The 13,520-nt window shown below is 41.7% G+C and overlaps 2 protein-coding genes across 2 annotated transcripts in view; both read right to left on the minus strand.

The window, feature by feature from the left end:
- PPP1R18 (protein phosphatase 1 regulatory subunit 18) overlaps positions 1-2,490 on the minus strand; it is a 68,560-nt gene extending 66,070 nt beyond the window's left edge. The window contains exon 1 of the mRNA XM_077478954.1: positions 2,028-2,490. The gene's annotated coding sequence lies outside the window, so the exon portion shown is untranslated. The remainder of the gene's footprint in view (positions 1-2,027) is intronic.
- An 8,978-nt stretch (positions 2,491-11,468) lies between these two features.
- NRM (nurim) overlaps positions 11,469-13,520 on the minus strand; it is a 47,618-nt gene continuing 45,566 nt past the window's right edge. Inside the window, exon 5 of the transcript XR_013274091.1 lies at positions 11,469-11,836. The gene's annotated coding sequence lies outside the window, so the exon portion shown is untranslated. The remainder of the gene's footprint in view (positions 11,837-13,520) is intronic.

Consider the following 13,520-nt stretch of genomic DNA (forward strand, 5'->3'; position numbering starts at 1 on the left):
GCTGATGTCACCAGACATTCGGTCCGTGTGTACTAGGAATTAAGGTGTACTAGTGATTGATTAGTGGCAGTTATAGAACAAAAATGTAAACCTTCTAAACCGATAGACTGTGATGGGTCGTGACAAGATCCTCCTATCTTCTTTTGAAGAACAGGATAGGCTGGCATAATATTGTATAAATTACTATGGATTTGTTGTGAGAGATAGCCAAAGATTTGTAAACAGCAAGGATGGTGTAGACTAGAGATTAATTGATATGTTGAAGGATCACAATGGATTTAGGAATGGTAATAAAGCAACACCAATCAAAAAGTCAAAAGCTGGATAAAAAAATAAAAAAAGGAATAAGACGCCAAAGCTTAATCACATGTAGGTAGCATAGGAGTTAAACAGTACAGTTGTAAATAACAGATGGAGAGAGTCAACACAGAGCAATCATAGATAGTAGACAATCAAACCAGCATAATCATAGATAGTAGGGATGTATCACCACAATCCTTCATATCAGGGAGACAGCAAAGCACAGTAGTACAGTGCCGGGAGACAGCAAAGTGTAATCATATAGAGATTTGAGACGACAAAGTGGAATTATTTAGAGATCTAAGACAGCACAGTGCAATCATGGAGGACAGTGGGGTAGCACCATTATAAAAATGGAGTGAGGCGGTCGAGTGAAATTAGACAAAGGAACTGGACAGTACAGTACAGTAGAATCAGCCATAAACGCAACGAAAGAGCACATACCTCCTTAGATTGGGCTCTATGCATTGTCACAGAATAGTGAGACATCTTAGAACAACCAGACAAGGAAAGGGTGGGGGGAGGAGGAGAGGAAGACACTACTGGCTTAATATAGCAGGACACAGATACTAGAAATGGGGGGGGGGGGGGGGGATTGAAGAGCTTCAAAATATTGTAGGGGCAACACAGAGTAATTAGACTGATGCAAAGACAGCACAAATGACAAGGCAAGTGTCACCGAGCTGAGTCCAGACAGTCGTGATTGGAAGACATGCACAGTTTGGGTAATCAGGCCAGTCTATAGAGACAATGGCAAGACAAAGGCGCAGCTGTTCACACACACTCTAATATATACACATACAAGGGGGGCTTCTGCTATGAAATCTGAACCACAGGCAACATATAGAACAAGTACCCATTACTGTAAGGACAGATCGAGGATAAATGCATTGATGACTGTATATGTCAAAGAAAACTAATTATATTTACCATTTTACACAGTTACAATGTACAGTATGCATAGGGGTACAGTGTAAAAAAGGGGCATGATATAAATCTATTGCATATAAAAAAGTTATAATCTAAATGTATGTTATTAAAAAAATCAATATAAAGGTGTGCAGCATATAGAGGTTTATAGTACAACATACAGCATTACAGAGAAAGAACAAGCAGCACACAGTACAAAATACAATATATCTCTTAGATTGTAAGCTCTAAGGAGCAGGGCCCTCTGATTCCTACTGTATTAAAGTGTATTGTATGTGTACTGTCTGGCTGCTATATAAATCCTGTATAATAATAAAAAAATAATATAATAGTAAAACAAAAAAAAATTTGAACAGTCTGTGCTGTTTTTGGCAACCAATCAGATTCTTCCTTTCCCTTTCTAAGCTTCCCTGGAAACTTGTAAAGGAAAATGTAATGGGCTGTAAAAAGGAAGACAGAACATATATGAGACCCATTGTTATATTTATTTTATATATATATATATATATATATATATATATATATATATATATATATATATATATATATATATATATATATATATATATATATAACATACATACACAGTATATACTATATACATGCGGACATATAAAACAGACTAAAAGTGTAATTATGTGTACATTATCCAGCGTGATAAACTTCATCTACAGTATACACATACTATAGAATGACATGTATATATAGGTCTAGGAGTGAGACGATCCATACGCGAACACCTTATATTATGCAGCGATATTCAGAAATGACATGACGGACAGTACAGATGTACATACCACTGCTTTCCTGTTCTCCAAAACTGGACACAAAAGCTTCCAATTCTTTTGCTCGCTCTCGCTATGTCCAGTGACCCATCCTGACGTGAACGTCCATCCGTTTCAATGGACCAGGGATAACTGTCGCCGACTCTCCTCCTACAACCTAAGTTTTAGTGAAAATAACAACAAATGCTTACAGTGAGTACTGGGGTTAGCAATCACAGAAATCACAGCCAGATCCCGATTCTTCTAGGATCTCTCCAGGAGAAAAGTTGGGATTTTTAGAATATGATGGGGCTTCTACTTGGGAGGATAAAAAAATAAATAAAAAATCTTAAAGTTTCTCTTTTTGGATAAGATAATGTGGAATAAAATCCCTTTAAATGAAGGAGAGAGAGAGAAGGAAGAGGGTGTGTGGAAAGAAGAAATTGAATCAGAGACAGAAGGAGAGAGAGGGGGTGGAGGGTGAGGTTACTGCTATGAATAATGCTGTGAGTAAAGGGGGAGGGTGGAGATACTGAGGAGGGGGGGGGGGGGGGGGGTGATACAGGCTTATTAACCCTGCCACTGCTGAGGGGCTTCTGCTAAACGCTCCGATAATGTTACTCAAAACCACATTCCGATGCTGACTGCTCACTTCCCATCATAACTTCCTCTTCGTCTCTTCTACGCAAAAGTCCCAATTAAACAATCAGCACACAGAAGCTTCATGTTAGAACAGAAAAATCTTTGTCTACTTTTTCAAAAATATCAATGAGAGAGCTATACAGATTCAAAAAAAATATCCCAAAGACTATCCATGCCTTGGAATTCATAGAGTTTCTTAGGCTGGCCTTACACGATTTTCCTTTTGTTCCTTAATTCAACCGATTTCCTCATCAACACATTCAATGTGGATGGGGGAATCACTCCTGCTATTGTATTCGGCTAGCGGGGAGCCGTCCTCACCGTCAGAATACAACGATCAGTGTTTCCAGCTACAGCCGGTGGCAGTGATCGGGAAAAACCCAACAGGCTGATTGTACACAAGTCGGCTGAATTTCAATCGATGTACAGTATCTCATAAAAGTGAGTACGCACCTCACATTTTTGTAAATATTTTATTATATCTTTTCATGTGACAACACTGAAGAAATTATACTTTGCTACAATGTAAAGTAGTGAGTGTACAGCTTGTATGACAGTGTAAATTTGCTGTCCCCTCAAAATAACTCACACAGCCATATATGTCGGAACTGCTGGCAACAAAAATGAGTACACCCCTAAGTGAAAATGTCCAAATTGGGCCCAAAGTGTCATTATTTTGTGTGGCCACCATTCATTTCCAGCACAGCCTTAACCCTCTTGGGCATGGAGTTCACCAGAGCTTTACAGTTTGCCACTGAAGTCCTCTTCCACTGACGACATCACGGAGCTGGTAGAGTTAGAGACAGTGGTGTCGCTATGGGGGGTGTGTGGTCTGCTAGAGGGCTGTCATCCTCCTGACTCTCCAGAGGTTGAGGAAAGCCCCCCCTTTTTTTTTTGGAATGAACGAAAATCCCCAATAGGTGGGACTTTAAAAGTGACCAAGAACAATTTTATTTTTTATTATTGAATTTTATCAAAAATAGTATATTTATTGAAAAACATATATTTAAAAAGGATTTAAGTCAAAGAAGCAACAAAATGTTGCGACGGCTCTGATCACCTGCACACTATACAGCGCCATATCCATCTGGGTGAGCATACACCAGCCTCTACGTTTTTGGGCATACACTGTTTGACCCATTGGTTGGCTTACTAAATGCTTACTTATGCAACTATATGCACCATTATAGGTATACTGCCTGAGCTGGAAATACACTATAGATTTCTCCAGCTGGCTCATATATATTGGATGCACCTTCCTTGTGCGGTGATACTTCTGACATGTTATATTCTTTTTTTTTTTTTTTTTAAACAAAGTTGCTTTATTGTTGTTATGTTTGTAAATTTACAGTATATACATTGGAACAGTACAGAACATTTATTACACATGTGTACATAAAGGGTAATATAGCTGCGAACGCTACTACATGCAGTGAGAGTACACTATAATGAATGCAAAAAACATAGGTGCTTATACCCAACAGTTCCAGTACATTACAAATACACGTAGCACTTATTCTAAATAGGGTGATCATTTTACGTCTGCTAGGTAGATGTCCAAGAGCCCCATACTTTCTCGTATTTCCACTGGCAACCACAGTTGCTATATGTAATTCTATACATAGGTAGGGCAGCTTTAATCAGTGCTTTCCAGGAGGAGATAGACGGGGGGTTGGCTCAATCCACTTAAGGAGTATCTCTCTCTTTGCATACAATAGAAGGTAAAAAATTAGTAATTTTGAGTGGTGGGAACACTGCTCATCCTCATGAACCCCCAGCAGGGCCAGCTCGGGCTTTATTGGAAGGGATAGTTGCAGTCTGGAATTAATGATCTTGAACACCTTCTTCCAATAGGCCAGGATCATGGGACATTCCCAGAACATATGGAGGAACATGCCAACTTGTGCTATACAGCTAGGACACTCAGGATTCCTGTCAGGGTGTGAAATATACTCTGTGTAGGAACTTAACCTGAATGAGTTTGTCTTTGGAGGAGATGACTAGTTTGGGGCCATAGTCAAGACAGTCTTCCCAGCCCTCCCTGTCCAGTGAGGGTATGCCTCTGTGCCATACCTCCTATAATTTCTCCAGCTTGGGGGAGTCAGTGCCCGGGAGCGCTCCATATAAGGTGGAGAGAGGTTTAGTCAGGTCACCTGGGGCTAGAAGCTGCTCGATGGGATCAGCCTGGAGGAGAGGCAAACTCGGAAATTGGGCCCTGGTTGCATGATGTAATTGTAGGTACGGTATCTGAATTTCATACATTGTGCTAATTCATATTTGGCCTTTAGACCTGCAATTTGTAGCAAGATACCCTGCGGCATAACTTGGCCCAGGGTAGAAATGCCATATCTGACACACACCTGGGGTTGGGATTTCCCTGTAGAGGGTGTGCTGGTGACCACTGATTCGGCCGCTTAAAGCGCCGCAGAGCAGCATTTCACACACTCCATGTCGCCCTAGTAGGTCCCAGTGTCGTCTCGTATGCCCCGGGTCCCCTGTAGGCAAAACTGCGGAGCCCAGCAAGTGAGCCCAGGCAGCATGCCTCCAGACAGTCCACCGCATTGGATTTAGATCCCTGGACATGTTATATTCTTTGATCATTTGATCCGATTCAAGCCCTTGGTCTGTGTGGACCTTCGCTGGGGGATCTGTGTCAGGCGCTTTGGGGTCACATGCAAGCAGCCTCTTCCTGTCATTTTATAAAAGAACTCTTTATCTCTCAATGTGGATAAACATCATCTCCTGACATTGGGCTCTGTATGTTAAAAAACCCTCAAGAAGGGCAACAAGCCGGAAACGTTGGGTTCATCCTAGTATAGCCTATCTGTGTCTGCACGCACAATGTCATATAATTCTTATATGTACTCCCTTGATGCACTTTTTGTCGCTCTTTGACTTAAGTCCTTTTTAAATATATGTGTTTTTCAATAAATATACTATTTTTGATCAAATTCATTGTTCTTGGTCACTTTTAAAGTCCCACCCACCTATGGGGGGGGGGGGGGGTTTGTTCTTTCTACTATTTTGGGATGTGTTGACCTCGAACTTATGACTCCATAGATCTTGGAATTCTTTTTCTATCTTTTTTTTTTCAGCCTACATGGCCGGAACACCTCCAGCGCCGCAGCCTGGCTTGTGTCCTTCTTCCTCCTCCTACTTCCCTGCTGATCCTGTCACATGTTACTATTTCTGCCCGAGCGGCGAAGCTGCAAACTGTCCTCTCCAGCTGCTGCCCAGGATGGGTATATTGTGAGCCGCCCACCCTGCCCTGGCCACGAGCTGGTGTTGTAATGGGCAGGAGGGTGTTGGCTTGTGATGAGGGGGTGTCCGCCATCGACCTGGGTTCGAGATGAGGTGACAGCCGTAAGTGAGAGGGGTTGCCATGCTGTTGCCACTCCACCCACTTACACCTGAGAGCTGCAGGAGTGTACATGTCTGGCGCCCTGAGCTGATCTGATGGGGGGGGGGGTGCTAGACACAGGTGTATTCTATATAGAACCCCCCCCTTTTCCCCCATCAGACCAGCTCAGAATGAGCAGCTCGGTCTGCTACTATGCCTGTATATAATATTATAATATAAATATAGCTGTGTCCAGCAGCAGCAACCCCCCCCCCCCCCCCGGTTATCAGACACAGTTATATTATATGTAGGGGTATAATAGCTCACTGAGCTACTGAGCTGCCCACCCTGAGCTGGGGGGTGCTGTGTCCACCACCTAGTTAGAGTAGCTAAGCTGAGCCACCCTAAGCTGAATGGGGGGGAGGGGGGGGCTTGTCCACAGAAGGTGTGGACAGACAGTGACCCACACGCATGTTGGAGCCCTCAGTAATGGCACGGTGCTCTGAAGGTACAGCACAGTATGCCAGACCTTCAGAGTACATGCGTCAGTGACGTCGCCGGATGGGGGGGGGGGGGGGGGGGGGGGTCTATAGACATTCTTCAAAAATCTGCCTCCCATCCAAGCAACTAATGGTGCATCTAGTAACAGATTAGTGTTTCCGTTCCCACCTGTGTGGTTTGCTGTGCTTTGGATGTTGTGCGCCAACAGGAATCCCAATATTGTCTATGGGGCAAATTAAAACCTATGCAGAATGCTTCTGTACGACTGGAAAAAGGTTATTTTTGTTGGAAGGACAGCAGCATGTAATGTTAAGTACTGTGAACTACATACATTATACTTCTCTATGCAGAAGGTGGTGCTGTATTATTATAACGTTATAGTATGTATTCTATGATATAACAGGATGTATTGTCAATCTATGCTCAATGCACTTGTTTGTTGTTCTCTTCCTGTCGCCATGATGTAAAGATATGTACTGCAATCCTCCATGAAAGTAAAACGTCTTATATACAAGAAGCTTAATTCAATACTCTGACAGGACTTTTTTGTTGCATGTTTGGCCCCATAAACATTAATGGGTACGCATGAAAAATGCACAAAATAAATACATGAAAGTTCAGACACATATATAAACCTAGACTTAAAAGAGAAGTTCAGGAATCTAAAAAAAACAAACATGCAAAAATACATACTCACTTGCAGTACCGATCCAAGCTGCAGCTGTCCCCCGCCACTTCTACACCGCTGATTGCTCAGTAATCAGTCTTCAGTGAGCACAGAGCAGTGACTGTCAGTCACTAGTTCTGTGCTCTGCCCCTCCAGTGGCTGGCTCAGTCTTCCAGTGGCTCTTCGAGAGGCTGAGCCAACTGCAGATTCAGGCATCTGGGTGAATTCCAACTGTAAAGTCGGGATCAATCCAAAGCCTGGACAAGCTGAGTGACGTCACCCAACAGCAGACTTTAGCCCAATGTCAACTGAAAATGGGTCACAGGAGTGCAGAACAAAAGTGCACTCCTGCGACTCACAGGAGAAGTATGGCCAAAAAATCTTTGGCTCTACTTTACAACTATGTATCTATATCCAATGTGTTTTCCATTGAAATTTATGGAAAAGCATGAAAATGCATATTAACATGCTGTCGAGCATTTTAAATGTGCGTTGTAATGCACTTTGTATTGAAAGTTCATCATCACCTCATCATGCACGTTGATGAGTGTCATAATGCATTTACACGCACCATTATGCATCAACATGTATACATTAATATGTGTTACTATTGAGTTAGACAGAAAATATATCAAGCAAAAATGCAAAAAAAAATGTAAAAAGCATGAATCCTGTCGCTAAGGTGTATATAAACTTTATTGCAGAGTTTTGTTCGCAAAACAATTCTTATATATGCAACACAATTTACTTTAACATAGAAGAGGTCTCATTTACCTCCACTTATTACCAGCATGGCAGAATTGAAGGAATTTATCGCAGCTAAAGTGACAGTTTGTAGACTGTTTGTAGACTGTCACACATCAGAACTAACTTAATCTGTCACATAAGAAATAGCAGGAAAACTGTTGCATGGCTTTTAAAAAAAAAAAAATGTAAAACAGAAAAGTGTTGCAATGCATTATTGAATCACACCCCCATATTGTCTATCTACGAGGTGTGTCTAAAAAGTTTGGTGAATGCTATCAAAAAGCAAACAAAACAGAAGATACAAATTAGCTTTATTGGCCTTCAAAATAATTGCCAGGCTTCACAACACTTTTGGCAACCTTCATAAAGCTTCTATAAACTGTCAAAGGCCTCTTTAGGAATTGATCACAGAACCGCTGTCACACATTCTTGGATTGCCACCACATTCGCAAAACATTGTCTTGAACTTGGACTTTTGCAGTCACCTCTTTTTGGGTCACGGGGAAGATGGTGAACACCATGCTACCGTTTTCTGCTTCGATTCCAGATCGAACTGGTAGCACCTTGTCTTATTCCCTGCAACAGGGATCTCCATCCGTTTTGCTTTCTGTTCATCTGTCAGCCTGTGCGGCACAAACCAAGAACAGATCTTCTGCTTACCCAAATCTTTGCGGACAATGGTGCACACCGTGTCCTTGCTAATGCCCAAATCGCTTCATCATGTCTGGGGTTTTGTGGTTGATGGCCGGCCCGAATGTGGCTCATCCTCAGTCATTTTATTCCCATTGTGAAAGCATTTGAACCAGTCGTAAACATTTTCTGCTCACAGCTTCCCTCCTGTACCCTTGCACCAATATTTTATATGTCTCCATCGCCGGTTTCCACAATTTATAGCACAACTTGATGTTCATTCGTGGCGGGTTTACCCTGAAGGTCATTTGTACTCTATCCTAGGTGGCACTTCTTGACATGTCTCTGGATAGCCATGTACATGCATGTGCACTTGGCCCATGTTGCCGTTGAGATATCGGGCCATTCACCAAAAACTTTTTAGACACACATTGTAAACTCAATTCAAGAAGTGTAAATGTACCCATTGTGTGTGTTTTTACTCTATTACCCCTGTGGATGGATGTTTGGATGGATCCCATCCAAACAAGCCTTTCTCTTAAGGACAAATTTTAGACAGGCCATCTTATTCTTTTTTTTTTTTTTAAAGCAAATTTTTGCTAAAGAAATCAGTTATTTTTTTATAACATTTTCCTTGTTAATCCTACAGCGATCTGTAGCTCAGTCACTGAGCAACGGAGTTTGAGCAGTTGATCATGTCAGTGGCAAGATTGGCAGCGACAAATTCTCTTCCTTTACCTTCATTCATTAGCTAAAAAATTTAATAATCACTGAATCAGGCTCATTTAACACTTTCACGTTCCAGGAACGCACGCAGAAACGAGCATTTCTGAGCGCAATCCCAGAAAAAGCCATTGTGCTTGCGGCACCATTATTGCCTCGTGGCATATCAAACATGGCTAGGAGAAAATCACAAAGTGTGGAAAAAAATGGAAGGTTCAATACCCAAAAAAGGTGCAGGAGCTACTTGGGAGCATTTGTCACTTGAATAGGCTGGCCTTCAAAAAACAAAATCAAAACTGCGCATTATGACAGCATGTGGCCACCTCTGAATGCAGCAAAGTATCTGAAAATATGCGCCCATGTGAATGTAGCCTAAGGTCCATGGATAGTCAGACCTCTCACTCAGGGAAATTCTGCTGAGAAAAGGAAAGACAGTCGCTGAGACATCCGAGAGGTGTTAAAAAAAAAAAGTTGGAAATCTGCACATACTAAAGAGAAGTCCCAATGCCTATACATTTTTCTTACTCCTCTTTGTGATTGTTTTTTCCATAATTAGAGAAAGGTTTATTTTGAAAAGAACAACTAGAAGTTGATCACAAAAGATTTTTCAGCATGCGCAAGACCAATCATACCCGACACCATTAAATAATCTTGGAATCTTCCCTTCACCCAAGAATATAACATAGGGGTTAATTTACTAAAGCTAGAGAGGGCAAAATTAGTCACAATTCTGCATAGAAACCAATCAGCTTCCAGGTTTGAATGCCAAATCTTAATTGAACAAGTTGGAGGTTAGAAGCTGATCGTTTCCTATGCAGAAATATGACTCATTTTGCCCTCTCTAGCTTTAGTAAATAAACCCCAATGCCATTGTGCTATTTTACTACAATCGCCTTTCATTGCAGTCCTGACCGGAAACTCATTCCTGCTTTACCAAGGCGTGAGGAATTCTTCAGTCGCCTATCAGGATGGTCAGTATTTCAAGCAAGCCAGATTCCAGTCTCCAGCTGGGACCCAAATCAATGCACTGCCTTTGCTGTACAAGCTGTTCCCGGACAATATTTCTGAGTCTCCCCTAACAGCATCCTTCGTGAAGACAAGAACCACCTGCGATGCCAGAGTGTACACAGAAATATTGGCCCAACATATCTCTAAAACCAGACTAGCAGATTTTAGATTCAATTTTCAAAATAATATTGTATATTTCTTTCTTTCAATTCGCCTTGGCCTCATTCACATCACACGTTGAGCCATACTGGTTAAGTACTCTTTTCACACTAGTGGCAAGCTTTACCACTCCTCCTGTAGGAGGCCTGGGCACACAGGGGGGCCTGGACAGCAGGGGGGATCAGTGCCGCTGGATGGGGGAACAGTTACAGAACAATGCATTGTGTCTGTGTCTCTCCCTGCAGCAGCTGAAAGCCGGTGTCTTGTCAAATAACTTCCTCCATCGGATAGTTTCCACTGCGTACTGCGCATGCGCAGTATACAGCAACACAGATTCCGAAAATTGCCGAGGATGAACGTTGCCTGCGCCTTGAGTCCAGGTTTTATCCCCACTATCCAAGTGGACATAGAGTTAGACTAAAAAAGAGCCGAGCGCAGCGAGGCCGAGCCCGAAGCGTGGCGAGCGAAGCTCGCCTGTGAGGGGCCCTCAAAAATTCACAACCCTATGTCTGCTTGGAATGGTGGGGCTACCACCTCCACTCACGGCACAGGCGCCGTTCAGCTTCGGAGATTTTCCGAAGCTTCGTCTGCTCCGTACTGCGCATGCGCAGTACGGAGCGGACACTATTTGATGGCCGGACACTATACGGCAGAACACCGGTTTCTCCCCCACTCCCTCCGGCTGAAGGGAGAGACCCAGACACAGTGTATTGTTCTGTAATTGTTGGAATGGAAGAGGACTCCCGTGGCAACCTGTGAAACTCTGGTGAACGCCATGCCCAAGAGGGTTAAGGCAGTATAATGGGAAAAATTGGAGGAAAGTAGGGACTTTCATGAATGCATGACAGGGTAAGGTCATGTGTTTCCATCCCTAGGGACTTTAATTGATATCATGGTCTGGTAAGATCATGGATATCCATCCCATATACATTTAAAGGGGAGAGTGTAAAAAACACCAAGGAAAAATTGGGACTTTAAATGAAGCACCGGCCAGCAAAAAAAAGATATACTTAGATGAATAAAAAGGAATTTTATTAGAGGACTAGGTAAAAAATATATAAATAGTTCTGATAACAATGGTACAAATTGTATGGATATATGAACTGAGACATTGTAATACAGTCCAGGTAACAATGTATCATGGTAACAATAATATATACTAAACAGTATGTTGGAGATAGTGATGATCTCACATATTATAAAACATTTAGTTCCTTGATTCATCACAAAACAATAGGGTATATACAATACATGAATTATTACTTGCGGGACCTATGGTCTCCTTAAACCTGAAAAAATAAAGATAGATACATAATTTTTACATAAACTTAAGGAATCTTGGTAACAATAGTAAGTACACGGCAGTCGGGCTCGCTGCGCTTCGTGGCTTGGGTGCCACTCATCAGGAGAAAGCAATGTAATAATCTGGAAAAATTTACAAAAATATAAGGAAAGAATAATAATAAATAAGAGAAGCAAAATAAGGAGTGGGGTGTCATTTAAAGTCCCAATTTTTCCTTGGTGTTTTTTTACACTCTCCCCTTTAAAAGGGTTAAGGCAGTGCTGGAAAATCATGGTGGCCACACAAAATATTGACACTTTGGGCCCAATTTGGACATTTTCACTTAGGGATGTACTCACATTTGCTGCCAGCGGTTTAGACATTATTGGCTGCATTGAGTTATTTTGAGGGGACAACAAATTTACACTGTATTACAAGCTGAACACTGACTACATTACATTGTAGCAAAGTTTAATTTCTTCAGTGTTATAACATGAAAAGATATAATAAAATATTTACAAAAATGTGCACTAGAAAGTGCTAGCCATAAAAATGATCAAAGTGAAGACAACAGCTAGCAGAAATGGAAGAAGAAAGAACAGCTGCAACCATTGATTAGTGAACTCTAACATTGCATAAAATAATAATAAATGAAAAAAATGGTGCACTTATTCAAACACTTATCTCTAAATGTAGATCAACATTGATATGTAAATATACAAATCAAAATTACATGTAAAAAAAAATTTGGGCAAAAAAAAAAAAACATACAAGTAAACTGTATATATCAAGACTGTTCGCAAAACGAAGAAATAAATAATAAATAAGTGCTTGTGAGTCCAAAAAAATAATATAAATGAAAGTGCTCAGTCCACAAGGTGATATCTGTTTTTGCATGGTATGGCACTCTGCATCTCTCCTCCCTACTTATCAAAAAATGGACACAACACTCAAATATTGGCAGAAATTGGCCGCGACACCTTTGGTTTACAAATAAATTCATCACTTTTTATAACCATATCACAATTCTAATGCAAATCAAATTATCATTCTCAAAATTGCTTAGTCTTGATGATTCAAGAAAATTATATTTCCTCAACTTTATAATAACCAGTCCCCCTTATATACAAGAAGACATACCACATAAAGTGCACATGACGGGAGGGGTGGGAATCTCTACCAGACCTTCAGCCTGTCAGCAAAACTCTTGGGACAGTGGGTCCTTTATATAATGAGCCACACTGCGTCCAGAGAGTTCCATCCACTCTCATTGGCCCATTCCTACCTGCCCCAGGTGAGCAGGAAGGGCCAAACATCCCTTGATTACCTGAATAATCTGATCATCCTAATCAGCTGGGGGGAAAGCAGAGGCAACCCCATGCAGATGCGCCCAAATAATTGTGCCCTCCTATTACAGGTAAAAAAAAAAAAAATCAGGAGGAGTTCCTTAAATCTTGTGCGAGTGAAGTAGGACCACCACCTGTGGGTGAAATAGATGCTCACTTCAGGGAATGACCAATAGGTCAGACTGCGCTATATGTGACAGGGACATTCAAGTCCTGATCCCTTCCATTGCAGTTTACTATGGTTCAGTTATGAATGTCAGTGATTGGTACAGATCACCAACTCTACATTCAGAAAAAACTCCACGCTGAAAGATACCCCACAGCAGCTAGCGGGAGAGGGTAGGGGGAAGCCCAGCAAAGCTGCGGAGGACAAGTGGGGAGGGGGCTGGGAAAGAGCACAGGGCAGCTGGAGAGAACATAGGGGCAGCAGACAGAAGCTGGATAGAAGGAGAGGTTGCATATAGAGGAATCAATCTCTCAA

The sequence above is a fragment of the Lithobates pipiens genome, unplaced genomic scaffold, assembly GCF_037356315.1.
Source record: "Lithobates pipiens isolate NorthernLeopardFrog02 unplaced genomic scaffold, aLitPip1_a1.2 Scaffold_1, whole genome shotgun sequence".
NCBI lineage: Eukaryota > Metazoa > Chordata > Amphibia > Anura > Ranidae > Lithobates > Lithobates pipiens.